Source organism: Python bivittatus, unplaced genomic scaffold, assembly GCF_059951505.1.
Source record: "Python bivittatus isolate LINGU-HERP-01145 unplaced genomic scaffold, Pbiv_v1 ctg000480_np1212, whole genome shotgun sequence".
In the NCBI taxonomy this organism is placed as follows: Eukaryota; Metazoa; Chordata; class Lepidosauria; order Squamata; family Pythonidae; genus Python; species Python bivittatus.
In genome coordinates this window covers 98,509,647-98,522,704 of record NW_028277075.1, presented here as the reverse complement: position 1 = coordinate 98,522,704, position 13,058 = coordinate 98,509,647, and the positions used below count along the sequence as shown (strand labels likewise).

Sequence of the window (13,058 nt, the reverse complement as noted above, 5' to 3'; positions counted from 1 at the left end):
GGCATTTCTTATTTTTATTTTTGTAAACTACCAAATTACTAGATGATATTAGAGCAAAATTGTAATCTACTGCTGTTTAAATTGGGAAGCTGTGTTATGAAAGTGATTCAAAGGCTGTTTATGATTACAATGGCAGCTCTACCATTTCCCCTCCAAAGCCCAGAGATTAATAAGGAATTTGGTTCTCATCTTTGTGCTTCACCCACAAAATCATAAGCCTGTTTATTGCTTTTATTATTATTATTATTTGGCATCTTCTTGTAATTTAGTGATCAACATCGGGCAGTAATGAGGCTGGGGCAAATCCATTCTCTCTCTCTCTCTCTCTCTTACCCAGTATGCCAAAAACCTTTCCCGTTTACATAACAGATTGTCAGTAAGACTGAAAGTCACTGTAAAATTTGGAAGATTAAAAAGAGCTATGAGTAAACATGTTCATTTAAGGAAGGAGACTTAGTATCTGGTTTTTGAAGAGGCAATGGACTTTTTATTTTATTTTATCATTTTATTTTATCATTTTTAGGATTATATAACTGCCCACCTCACAGCAGCAACTCTGGTGGCATACAGATTAAAATGAACTGTATGAAGATGTTTATTCTGTAAACCTGATGAAGTTAATTCATAATATAATCAATGGATCTACCATTGCAACTGACTGGAGAAAGTAAAAGCAGTAGGTATTTCTTGATTATATGAATATCTGTGGCATGAGATTGGTTTAGAAAGTGGTAGTAATGTAATGGGTGGAAGACGCTAAGGGGCAAGCATTTAGCCCACAGTAAGGTTTGTTTCTTTCAGCCTTTCAACTGACCTGTTATGCTTCTGCTGACTTTTCACAAGTTTGGAACTGCTCAACTTTGATTTCCAGCAACCTTTATATGAAGCTGAGTTATCATAGGGACAGTTCCTTCCTTCAGATGATGATAATTGCTTGTGCCCACCAGTTAAAGCAGTTCTTCTCAAAGTGCTTAGAGCAAAGGGAAACCTATTTGGAGGCAGGGTCCAAGAGACATCGCCTACTAAAGTCCTTCCGCTGACAATTCTCCAACATGTGGCTATCCGGGAATTGTCCTTTGACGCTCGATGGAAAGAAATTCCTTGATTGCAGGTTTCAGGTATATCATGGGTGCAATAGCAAGTAGCAGAGCAGTGACAGGGCATTTACGCCCTCCCATTGCTGAGTACCCCTCCAGTGCAGCTTTGCAGCTGAAGTGGAAAAAATGTGCCTGTTGCTGGGCTTTGTGGGGACAAATATGTGGTTTGGCATTTGGAAATCAGAACCATGCCTTGTGTTCAGGAAGCACTGCATCTAAAAAAGAAAAGAAAAAGTAATGACCATGGAAAAAAGAGGAGCTGATGTAGGGAAAGGAGAAAAGCATAATTTATCTAAAGCAACAGTGTTATTTTAAGGGCTGAAACCCAAATACAAACAAGAAATCAGCCAGCATTTTATGTCCAGACTGGATTCACATATGTTAACATAATTGGCAATACAGTATTTACCCAACAGACCAAGTCAAAATCAAACAAGGCATATGAGAGTTTAGTATGATGTGTGAACCCAGTCTGTGACAAGCCAGGATTAAAATAATCCAGGATTTATAAAGTATCATTTCAAATTGTGATTTGCTAAACATAACCCATAATTTGTTGTCTGGAATGAGTGCATGCATTCAGACAATTAGACAAGACGTGGCATAATGTTAACCACTTAGTGACTACATGTAATGGGCTATGAGAATAACCTTGAGGAACAGGAGGAAGAACAGCAACCAAGATAATGGTCAGATAAATGAAATCTGAGTCCAAAGCAAAAATGTAATTTGAGAAAATGTCTCAGACTTGACCCTCCCTCATTCTCTTGAAGATAAAGGCAGGGAGGGGGAAGGCACTTTCACACTTGCAAGGTTCTGTTACTATAACCCTATAATAAAAGTAGTATTAGTATTCACAACTTTGGTTTCCTAGTCTGGTCTGCTTCAAAGGGCTGATTCTACATTGGCTCTTTCCATTTTGGAGATTTATAGAAGCATATCTACAGGCATCTCTAGCATCTTTGACCATCTTCCTACCTTTCTTGTAGCACATAGCAACAAAAAAAGGGAACCCTCTATTGTGAGACACCTGCATTAGTAGAGGAAGTACAACTACTCAAGCTTCTTCTAACTTCTTGATTGTACCTTTGTTCAAATGTGAAATTGTACAGAAATGAGACAAATTGTATTGTTCAGTTGAATTACTTCAGCCAAAAGACAGTTTCATGATGGTAATATTGGGTTGGATGCCAATTCAAAGAATGAAAATCTGCTTCTTGTAGGAACTGAGAACCAAGAAGCATTGAGAAAGGGGTGCTTAACCATGTGCCTGTCAACATTTCCCCCTTTCACATTACCCAATCTAGCATTTTTTGAATTTGCTCACTGCTTTCCTGATCTAACTGACCCATCAGGCCACTGTTACATACATTTACATGTAACATGTAGTTTAGGCAGTCAAAAAGTATTCATTACTTAGTCTACCTAGGAAGCCTTACATTGCAGAACAGCAAAAGGCAATAATCTAGCAACTTGTTTTCTAGAAAGGAGAGCTCTAGAGCTGGTAAAGATATTTGGGAAAGGAACTCTGAAGGAACAAAATGAAATCCATTTATGTATTTATTTGGATTGCACTCATAACCTGCTTTTGAACAATAAAGCAATCCCACAGGGGCCTTTTGCCCACAGAACTTTTGATCTCCCCCAAATCTGCTCCAGTAGAGGGTCCTCCAAGTTTGAGCACTCAGGTTGTACAGGTAGAAGCAGCTGCATTACCTTGATATCTCCTGAATGTCCTTCCTTTCATATCAGTTGTTGGCAGTGAAGAGAGTCAAACCATCCATTGCCAGCAAATCCTGGATGCTTTGCTCCAGCCATTCTAGCACAAGTTAAATGCATTTGTTGGTGTTCCAAGTCCACAGAAAACAGTTTTCCATCAATCTACTGTATGCTTCCTATAAATAGAAATATGCACCTGTATTTCTGTTTGCCTTGAAAGAAATAGATTAGATATACCCTGTGAATAACAGGCTTTTGATATAAAAGGGCTAACAATTTCCTAACAGGTGGTTGAAAAAAAACCCTGTTTATTTGACCTGCCGTGCCTCCTTATGTAACTGCCCAATATGAAACATTATTCTGCTCCAACCGGGTGCCCTCCAGGGGTACTTTAATATCCATAAGTCATAAGAAGTTGATTATAATAGACCTAACACTTTTAACGTCCATTAACCCTAACTAGCACAGTCCAAAGGATTATAGAAGGCACCAGTTTAGGAAAAACTGAATTAAGTAATGAGAAGCCAGAAGAATTACTCTCTGGGTTCACACAGCACATTGAGCCACATGCTAGCCATTGGATTTTAGCCTGATGTGTAGTGCAAACTCAGCCCATGTTGTCATTTTATGGTTGAGTGTACTGTATTGTGCAAACTCAGAAAATTAGGTCAAGTGAACTACATTTCAGTCTGTAAATCCATCATGTAAACCCAACCACTGTTTATCCGGTAGGTACTTATTCTGAATTTATGTGCTGTACGTTTATAAATTTAAATTTTATTGTTTTAAGTACTCTGATCTGGAAGTAGATTAAAACTGGTCCATCTTGTCCCATGTACTGGCTTTGATGTACATAGTTAAATATTTAAATATTATTTAAATATTTCTACTCACTATAAATCAGTGGATAGCAAACAGAAAGAGAGAGAGAGAGAGAGAGAAAGATTTGGTTTGGTGTAGGGTATTAGTAGAAGTGTAGACTGAGTGGACCAGGGCCTTGTTAATACTAGAGTTTCTTAGTTGAACAGACATTTGAACTCATGTCTTCATGATCCTTCCCTGAACTTCTAACTTTATATCATGCTATATAGAAAATAATCCAGATGACTGACTATACATTTATATAAGATGGTTTTTCATGATACTATTTATGTTATGCTTCCATTTAGCTAAATCTCATGATTCTGATGGAGAATGTTAATAACTTTATTTATGCAATTGAAAATGTTAATAACGTTATTTATGCAATTGAGCAAATCAGTAGGCATGATTATTCATGATTTGGGAGAATCCAAATAACTTTAAAAAGGTTCTAATTCCCCAAATCATGTATTTATTTTATTTGTCTGTATACTGGTAGTAAATATAGATGTTTTGTAATTAGAACAAGAATACTGTATCCAATATTTGGGATTTTGTGCTGGAATTTCTTTGATATTTTTCAGCGAAACATTAAGCAAATTCAGTAGTCAGAATACAGTACAGTATGTGTAGTTCAGGTAGACAGTCTTTTCATGTGCCAACTCTTCTGATTTTCCTCTAAAATGTTGGAGATTGAAGTGTTCTTTGTCTCAGCATTCCTAAAAATGGGAATTTATCCTGAGCAATGATTAGTGAAGCAGGTTTTACAACTATAACAGAAATGAAATTTAATATATTTCTTATATTAAGGGATAGGCAAAGTCTGGGACTTAGCAGGCTACATCCTACCAACAGCAGAGTGCAGGAACATGCACTTTAGGCATGTGTGCCTGGGAAGAGAATGACCTCAGATTACCAATCTCTTAGACAAAGGGCAGGCAGAGTAGGAGACAAAGAGGAGACACAGAGTAAATCTTTAATTCCTTTTCTACACTCTGCTGCCTCTTGTGGTTGGTAAGTCATAGACTGCTGAAGAGTCAATGCCATTGGCTTTGGCCTCCAACACTGACTCATGTACCAATCCACAATCTCCATAAAGGGTTCTGTGTCAATCTCTAGCCAGAGACTTATTGACTTCATCTACCAGCATTTCTTCTGATAGGCAGAATTTCATTTCAGTGAATCCCTCTCTTTGAGCATCTTACACATAGTAGTAGTCCCATAACATCTGCCCAGCTGATTCGATCCTGCAGGGTTGGTACTCTCCAGGTTCCTTCGATTGAACAATGTCATCTCTCAGGACCTCAGAAGCGTGCCTTCTCTGTAGCAGTGCCTGCCCTCTGGAATGATGTTCTCCCCAAGATCTGGATGGCCCCCACTCTGCTGTTGTTTAGAAGAAATGTGAAGACCTGGGTCTTTACCCAGGCTTTCGCCGAGGGTGAGTGAGACTCCTCCCTTCATCACGCTTGCTATGCTGGTCCAGTCCAAACTCCACTGCAATATTTTGGCCGTATATTCAGACCAGCAACTGTGTCTTCTTCCGTTGTGCCGTTGATCTTTGCACAAAGCTTCTGATGTTTCTACTGACTCCTGTTATTTCTAGCCACTTGATTATCTAGTCATGTGGCAGGGAGTCAGATGCCTTCTTGTAATCAACTCTACTCAAGTTTGTCTTTCTTCTCTTGCAGTTTCCCAAAATCATCTTGCTAATTAGGAGTTGATCTTTTGCCCTCCCGCTGTTTGGGCAGTTTCCTTTCTGCTCAGATGGAAAGAGCTTGTTTTCAACTAGATGCATCAGCTACCACACCAGTTAGCAATTTAAAAGTTGTTGATAAGCAGGTAATTGGCCTGTAGTTGCCTGGTGCTGCCCCTTTTGCTGGATCTTTCATTATCAGGTAGGTTTTGCCAGATGTTAACCAACCTTCAATTTCACCTTCTTGCAGTATGTTGTTAAACTGCTTGGCTATGAGTGGGTGCAGACCAGTCAGATATTTCAACTGAAAACCACGCAGTTCATCTTCACCTGGTGCTGACCAATTCTTGATCTTTCTTGCCCTTTTCTCAACAATTTCTGCAGTTATTAAGTTCTTTCATTTCAGCTTTTTTCCCCCCTTCTTATCTACCTCCTTTATCCAAGCTGCATTCTTGTTGTATTTCTTTGGGTTGTCCTATAGCTGTGGAGAGCTGCACTATTTCTTCTTTGTCAGGTGTTGGCTGATTCATTGCAATCTCTCCATTGATGGATTGGTAGAAATGTTTCTGATTCAATTGAAATTGGAGATTCTGCCGGCAGTGTGCAATTCGAACTCCTATCTGCTGATTTTCTTGATTGCTTCCTTGATCTTCCTTGTTTCTAGGTGATATTTCTTGTGGAGTCCTTGGTGTTCTTTGAGCTTGGTTGTTTGGTTGTACACTGAAGATGTTACCTAGTCAGGTAACAAAACATCTTCAAGAAAACAACCAAGCTCAGAGAACACCAAGGACTCCACAGTTCAACTCTGCGCTATAGATATTCTCTTCTAATGATATTTATTGATCAGGTATTTGGTCTTCTTGATCTTTAGGTTTTGTTCTTTCATTTGCCCTAGTTTGCTTGCATCTGTTCTTGGCATGCTGATCTTATTTTCCAACCTGATCTTCCATTTTGCTGGTGCACTGTTTGGCTTTTTTTCTTGTTTGTTGATTTTGCATCCAGGGTATTCAGTTATAATTGCAGCTGTGCTGTACATCAGTTGGTTTGTTTCTTGCAGTGAGCTGGTGCTTATATTTGATATTACAGTACTGGCATCTTTTAATACTAGTGCTAGACAGGGTTTTTTTGGAACAAGCTTTGATGCAAGGAACCTTATTCTGTTGTTTTTCTGCTGTTCTGGATGCTCAGTTATTCTTTGTTTCAGTTCCTCTTGTTTTTCAGTTAGAGGACTTTGTTCTTTCTGAGGAGAAGGCAGAGGAGAGGGTGCCTGATTTGGGAATGAAAATGATTAAGTAGCTATGCTGGCTTCCTCTACTGCCAATTTCCTCTGGTTTGCCTGTACTGTCTGAGCTACTTCTAGCAAGGCTTTGATTTCTTTGCCCTGGGTAGACATTTGCAGTTCTTCCGATTCTATTTCTGTGAATACTTTATTTCATATTATAAATCAACATTGATCTGCTAGCCTCTGTTTTGTCTGATTCTGGATGTTGTTCTTTCCAGAACTGGTGCATTCTTTTCAGATACCCTCTTCTCATTGGGCTTGATTTGTAATAGCAGGTCATTATTTCTTTGTTTTCACTCTTTGTATATTTGCAACAGGTAAGCAACTTTTCTTCCAGTAGTCCTGCAGCTGCTGGCTCTGGTTGCTAAGCCAACAGCCCTGAGTTCTGTAGCCCACTTGTCACCAGATGTCCAGGAACTAGCAGAACCCTTGTTGACTCAGGTGATGACCAATCTGGTATAGGTTTCTGTAAGTTACATTTCACCATATTGTTTATAGGAGAGACACTCTTCATTTGGCTCTTCTGATGAGACCTGTCTAGTATGTGTCAAGGCAGTGCCTTGTGGGGGATTATGATTATGATTTGGTTTCTATGTGCTTTAATCTTCTCTTCTGCAGTGTTTTTCCATTTGTCTCTTTCAGTAGCTGACATCTTTCCAATGTCCTTCCATGTAGGGCACTTCCACTTGCTCCCTCTTGGCAATGTAGGAGTGGATCTGCTTTGATGGACCTCTTGAGAAGTCTGCACTGCTGTGCCTCAAATTCCCCTTCTGGCTGTGCTGTGCAGTCAAGTTCCAGGCAGGTAATGAGGACCTCTGCTGCAGCTTCTGGTCTCTGCTTCTTTACCTGGACCTGGGGAACAAAACCTGAAAGCTCATGGTTCCTTTCATTTTCTCCGCCCAACTAATTTTCTGGTAAGTGCTATTCTCTGCACAGATATGCTTTTTACTAGCATTTATCAGCTCATGTTCTTTCTAATTTGAATTTGAACCAGTGTATCCCTTTGAATCTCTTGTGCAATGCACATTTTGGCAATGCAGGATGGGCAAAATATAGCTGCATTTCCCCCAGCCTAGTGCTTTCCAGATGTGTTTGACTTCTATTTCTATCATTCTTACCCAGTATAGTCATTGGTCAGGCTGGCCAAAAATTATGGAAGTTGGAATAACACATCTAAATGGCACCACATTGATATAGCCTATTAAGAAAAAGAAAGAAAAAATTCAGGTACCTTATTTTCCTTTTCAGAGACAGACCTTTGAGGCTGGGAATCTCATAAGACTGATTGAAGCTCTATGCAAGTTTTGGGGGGATATTTGGCACAAACTATTTTTTATTAAAACAAAATTTAAAAAAAATCAGTGTCCTGGAAGCTAGCTCATATCTGTGGCTGATTTAAGTTCTAAGCATGGAATTTTACACATCTGCTTCTTGTCTTTCATTTTTGTGGCCCTTATGACATTCAGGAAAGAAATATTTTGCTGACTGAAATTTAAGAATTCTTAAGGATTAGAATATAATTTGCTATGAAAAGAATAAAGGAGAATTCAACCAAACTAGCAAGTCACACTGGAGGCAGGGGCATATCATTTAAATGAAATAGTTTCAGAACATCAGTGATTTGTATTTGTATTGTATTTGTATTGTATTTTTCCATAACCTTATAAGAATATTTATTAAAACCAAAACTCATAGTAAGAGATATTTTCCTACAGGAAGATGGAAGGAACCCCTGAATTGGCCTTACCCTCAGTCAAAACTGATAAGGTCCTCCTTCTGCAGATGCATTTCTGCAGAAGAGCACTAATTTCTGGTTAGGCAATGCTTGGATTTGTTTTTGTTTTTATAATAATTTTATAAATTTTATAAATTAATTTTATTAGACATTACAGTTATACAAATAAAAACAAATACAAACTACAAAAAATAAAAGAAAGAAAAAAATAGAAAGTGCAGAAAAAATAAAAAGAGAAACAGAAAAGAAAGAAAAAAGAATATAGCAAAGAAAAAGAAAAGAATATATAAAGAAGTGACTTCCCCCTTTGTCACAACAAGTATAAACAATTTTAACAACTTATTACTTTCTCTTAAAATACAACAATCTCTTTGTCCCATATCTCATCTCTTATCTATAAACAGATCCTTAAAAACCTCGTCATTCAATCTTAATCAGCAAAAGTCCATTAAGGGTTACCAGAGTTAACAACATGTCGATTTTAACCTTAATCAAATAACCCACTTTGTATTCCTTCCTTTTACTTTTAACAATCTTTATCTTTAATCCCTTCAAATAATGTGCTAGAGCTTCTTTTCTTTTTTCTTTTCATTTTTGTCTCTTCTCACAAAATCCTTCAGAATTTTAACAGGACTCTTTTGTAAATCCAATAAGAAAGTTATCCAAGTCATTCTTTTGGTTTGCCATTTGTATATCCCTTTTAATTATTAAGACATCAACCGGTTTCATTTGTATATCCAGTGTAGCCTCTTTTTCCATATCATTCTTGTAACCTGTCATTTTTAAATCCATTTTCAAATCAATCTCAGTCTTATCCAGTAGAACTCGTTCCTCTTCCAAAACATCTTTTAAAAACAGTCTATCTATAATGGCAAACATTTTTAAGATTAACTTCTGGATCCATTGGTCACAAATATCCTCCAATACATCCAATGTTAAAGTATTTTGCTCCATTCTGTGTTAGTAGATCAAAATTAAGTGTCCTTCTCCTTTAATTGTAATTTTTAGTTCCTTCTGGTTCCCTCTAGTGTCCAACATTCAAATTCCCATTCTATCATGTTTTCTTTTAAGAATTCCAAACTACATTTTCCTATGGGAAGGATCCTTATGATTAATTTCAAAACCTTAATTCAAATCCATCTGGACCTGTAATCCATTTATAACTTTCCAAAATCAACATTCCAATCACCCCTTTGCTGTTTACTCCAAATATATATATATATATATATATATATATATCTTTAAACTTATCTTTAAAATTTCTTTCACTAAGGGTTAAAGGAAACTCACCCAGTGTGTGTTACAAGACGTGTCGATCAAAAGGTTTTAATAGCTGAAAAGCAGTTAAGAGGCAAATTCCAAAAGTGATTAAGAAATGAGGCTTGGCAGAACTTTATGTCCATATAGGCTACATTGCAGCTGTGAGCTTGATGGAAACCCCTCAACTCTCAGCCGCTCAACTCACAAGCTGATTTGCAGACACCTAAGTTCCTCCAGTTTACTCACGAGGAGCAGCTGTCTGGAGTGCATGTGGACGATATCACGATCTCTCCTTGATCCAGAGAGATTTAAGCTGGCCAGAAATCACCTCCCAGCCACCAATTTCACCACAATGCCGTCTCCGCTCCTTTGGAAAAGTCTAGTTCGCCATGAATCCTCAATGGATGTCAGCAATCCAGCAATGCTTGGATTTGTTAATCCAACAAAGTGGCTGGACATCTGCCTTATAAGAATCGTTGGATAAGTATTCACTCTCAATACCAAGTATTCCTTTAGAATATAGGAAGCTGGATCTGGGCACTAAGAGGGATAAGAACCTTATGGCAAATTGGAACCATACTGCATTAAGTATTCAGTTAGTATAATCTTCTACAAAGTTTGTCAAGAATGTATAGCTTTAAGAATGCAAACAATTCCTTCAGAAGAGATGGATGGTACTTACGAGCAAATTATTGTCCAAAGACTCTGCCCTTACAGCCATTCTCAGATAGTGCAGTAAATCCTCAAACTTTTATGATGCCCGTTATATATATATCAGTCTGTGCGAAATATATCAAAAAGAGTGGATTATCTTTCAGCTTAGTTTGGATAAGGAAAAGCATCCTTTCTTTGATCTGATTTTAATGAAGACATGTCACAGAGTATAGCTCTAATACACTAGCTGCACAAAGGATTTGTCTAAATCATTGGGAAATTAAACAGTGTGGGGCCAGGGTCTCAAATTAAGGCCTTGCATATTAACTGTGTTTTCATTTTTTGAAACGATGATGGATATTAATAGCCAATGGTTGCACATAATTCATAAGGGGCATGATAAAAGACATAGGATATGATATTTCTCAAAGTGAAGCAATACAATTCCTTTAAGAATTACTTCAAGTAAACCCTACTTTATTTAGTAGGAATTACTTTCTTGAAAGTGTACATCACAGTCTGCTAATTTAAGGAAGTAAGCTCAACAATATGTTTTATCTATTTTATTTAAATAACTGTTTAGTACAAAAAGCCCCAAATAAATACAAAACAGTATGATGAGATCGCATCAAGACAAAAGTCACCTGTTCTAATGCATAGCCACAAATCACCTTTTACTGTTAGACTAAAACATCTAATACTCAGTACAATTCTTCTGCCAGTATTCATACAGATCCGATTGGTTTTAGTATGTAGGAAAAAAGAGAGTTTTCAAAGGAACCCAACTTTGTGTTTTAAGCCGATCATCCAAGCCATTTATAATGTGTCATGAGGATGTGCAATATTTTCCTTTGAGATTCCACTCTTGATGGAAAGCAGTGTTGTTGTTGCCAATATCTTTCCATCAGTAGTGCCAGACTAAGATACTTTGCTGCCTGAAGCAGCAATCAGCAGCTCTTCTTAAAGCAACTTTTTAAAAGACTGTCTGCCTCACTCACTTAGGCCAATATTTGCTTTTATTTACATTCATCCTCCATGTGAGAAGTGCAGCAGTTTGCTTCACCCTACTTAATAACAGGCAGGCCCTTTTATTTGCATCTACTAACATGTATCTATTAACATATTCCCCATAACCCGACAACAGTGCTTCCCATGAATATGTCTGTAAGTGTGCCTAAAACAGGATGGTGATTCATAGGCAATTTTCAATCAATTATATAATTTTTACCTTGATCATTTTTCCTCTATTAAAGTTATGTTTTTACATGCCCACAGAACACATGATTGCATATAATATTATCACAGAGTTATAACACAGTCAGGTTTTTTTAAAAAAAGAATCTGGACCACAATTAATACAGCAACTAATTTTTAAAAGCAAGAACAACCATTTTAAAAGCAAGAAAAACCTAACCACAATAGCAAGGAGTCAATTGGCATTCAAACTGTAAGGATTTGCATATAAACAGTGTCCAGCCACACAAATGAACCAGGCTGCTTTTCCTTGGGAGAGAATTTCAAAGTTCCAACACCACTCCAAAAAGGGTCATGTTTCTTGTGTTCTCTCATGGATGTTCATGAGATGATACCATGAACAAGGCCTCTGTTGCTGATCTTAATTCCCAGGCAGCTCTGTATAGGACCAAATAATCCCAAGAGATCCTTGGCACTAAGATGTTTAAAGTTTTATGTCTGAGTCAGCGTTTTCACTCGATCCAGAAATAAATATAAAACCAATGGAGTGAATGTAAAGATTAGATGTTATGATCTGCAGGCACCAGGCTAATGTCTTGTTCAAATCCATTTCTGGGCACTTATAAAACAAGATACCATGGAGGATCCAAAAGACCAATTTGCTTCAACCGAGTTTGAGATATACTAAGATATACTATATATACTTACATATTCCATTAAGCCATAGTTAGTTTCTCACTCAAGGCACAAATGACCAGGCTCAAATTATTCTAATTCAGACACATTATGCAAAGACCCAGCTCTCTGAAGAAGGCTCTAATGCTGGGAAAGGTGGAAGGAAAGAGGAGAAGAAGACAACCAGCAGCAAGATGGATGGATTCAGTTACAGTGGCAATGAGTGCACTTTTGAGAGACCTGAAAGAACAGTTTAGGAATAGATTGTCATGGAGAAAACCTATCTATGTGGTTTCTAGGAGTTGAAAACAACTTGATGGCACATAATCAAATCATAGTTAGTTTAAATAATCTCTTGTGAAATAAGATGTAATTGCTGGGGTTATACATAAAGCTAAACCACACGCACTGTTTATAAAACTCAAAGGCTGGCTTCACCTATTGTGCTGAGCCAAAGCAAAGAAACAGCATCATAGAAATCCCTGCCCACAGAAATCCTTCCCTCTACTCTACTCCACTTATGCCACTCACCTCTGCATGAAAGGCCAGCTCTTTGGCTTGAAGGCAAGCGTTTGGCTACTGTCTTTCAGGGCAATTGAAACTTCTGAACTGTCTCCAAAGACAGTTCCAGGCTAGAGGGAGCCTTGAAGAATAGACAGTGAAAAGTCAAGGCTGCCACTTTAAGGAAAAGCTAAAGCTGACAAAGGAGTTTCATGAGCCATTTGAAATAGCAGTGGGATGAGGAATAGCCTTCTGTGATGTTCTTGTTAATTCATGGGGCCACCTTATCTTGATCACTGGAGTTCCTTATTAATTGTTCTTCCATTTGTCTGGATTGAATCTTATAATTAATTTTTGTCCAATCCTAAAGTGATTCTATAAATCTTT

The 13,058-nt window shown here is 37.7% G+C and overlaps 1 long non-coding RNA gene across 1 annotated transcript; it reads right to left on the bottom strand.

The window, feature by feature from the left end:
• Window positions 1–486: 486 nt before the first annotated feature.
• LOC112541711 (uncharacterized) lies at window positions 487–7,828 on the bottom strand. Its single transcript, XR_015796917.1, has 3 exons — window positions 7,771–7,828; window positions 2,814–2,992; window positions 487–1,312 (listed from the first exon to the last, which is right to left on the bottom strand). It is a non-coding gene; the product is annotated as an uncharacterized LOC112541711 (long non-coding RNA).
• Window positions 7,829–13,058: the final 5,230 nt, after the last annotated feature.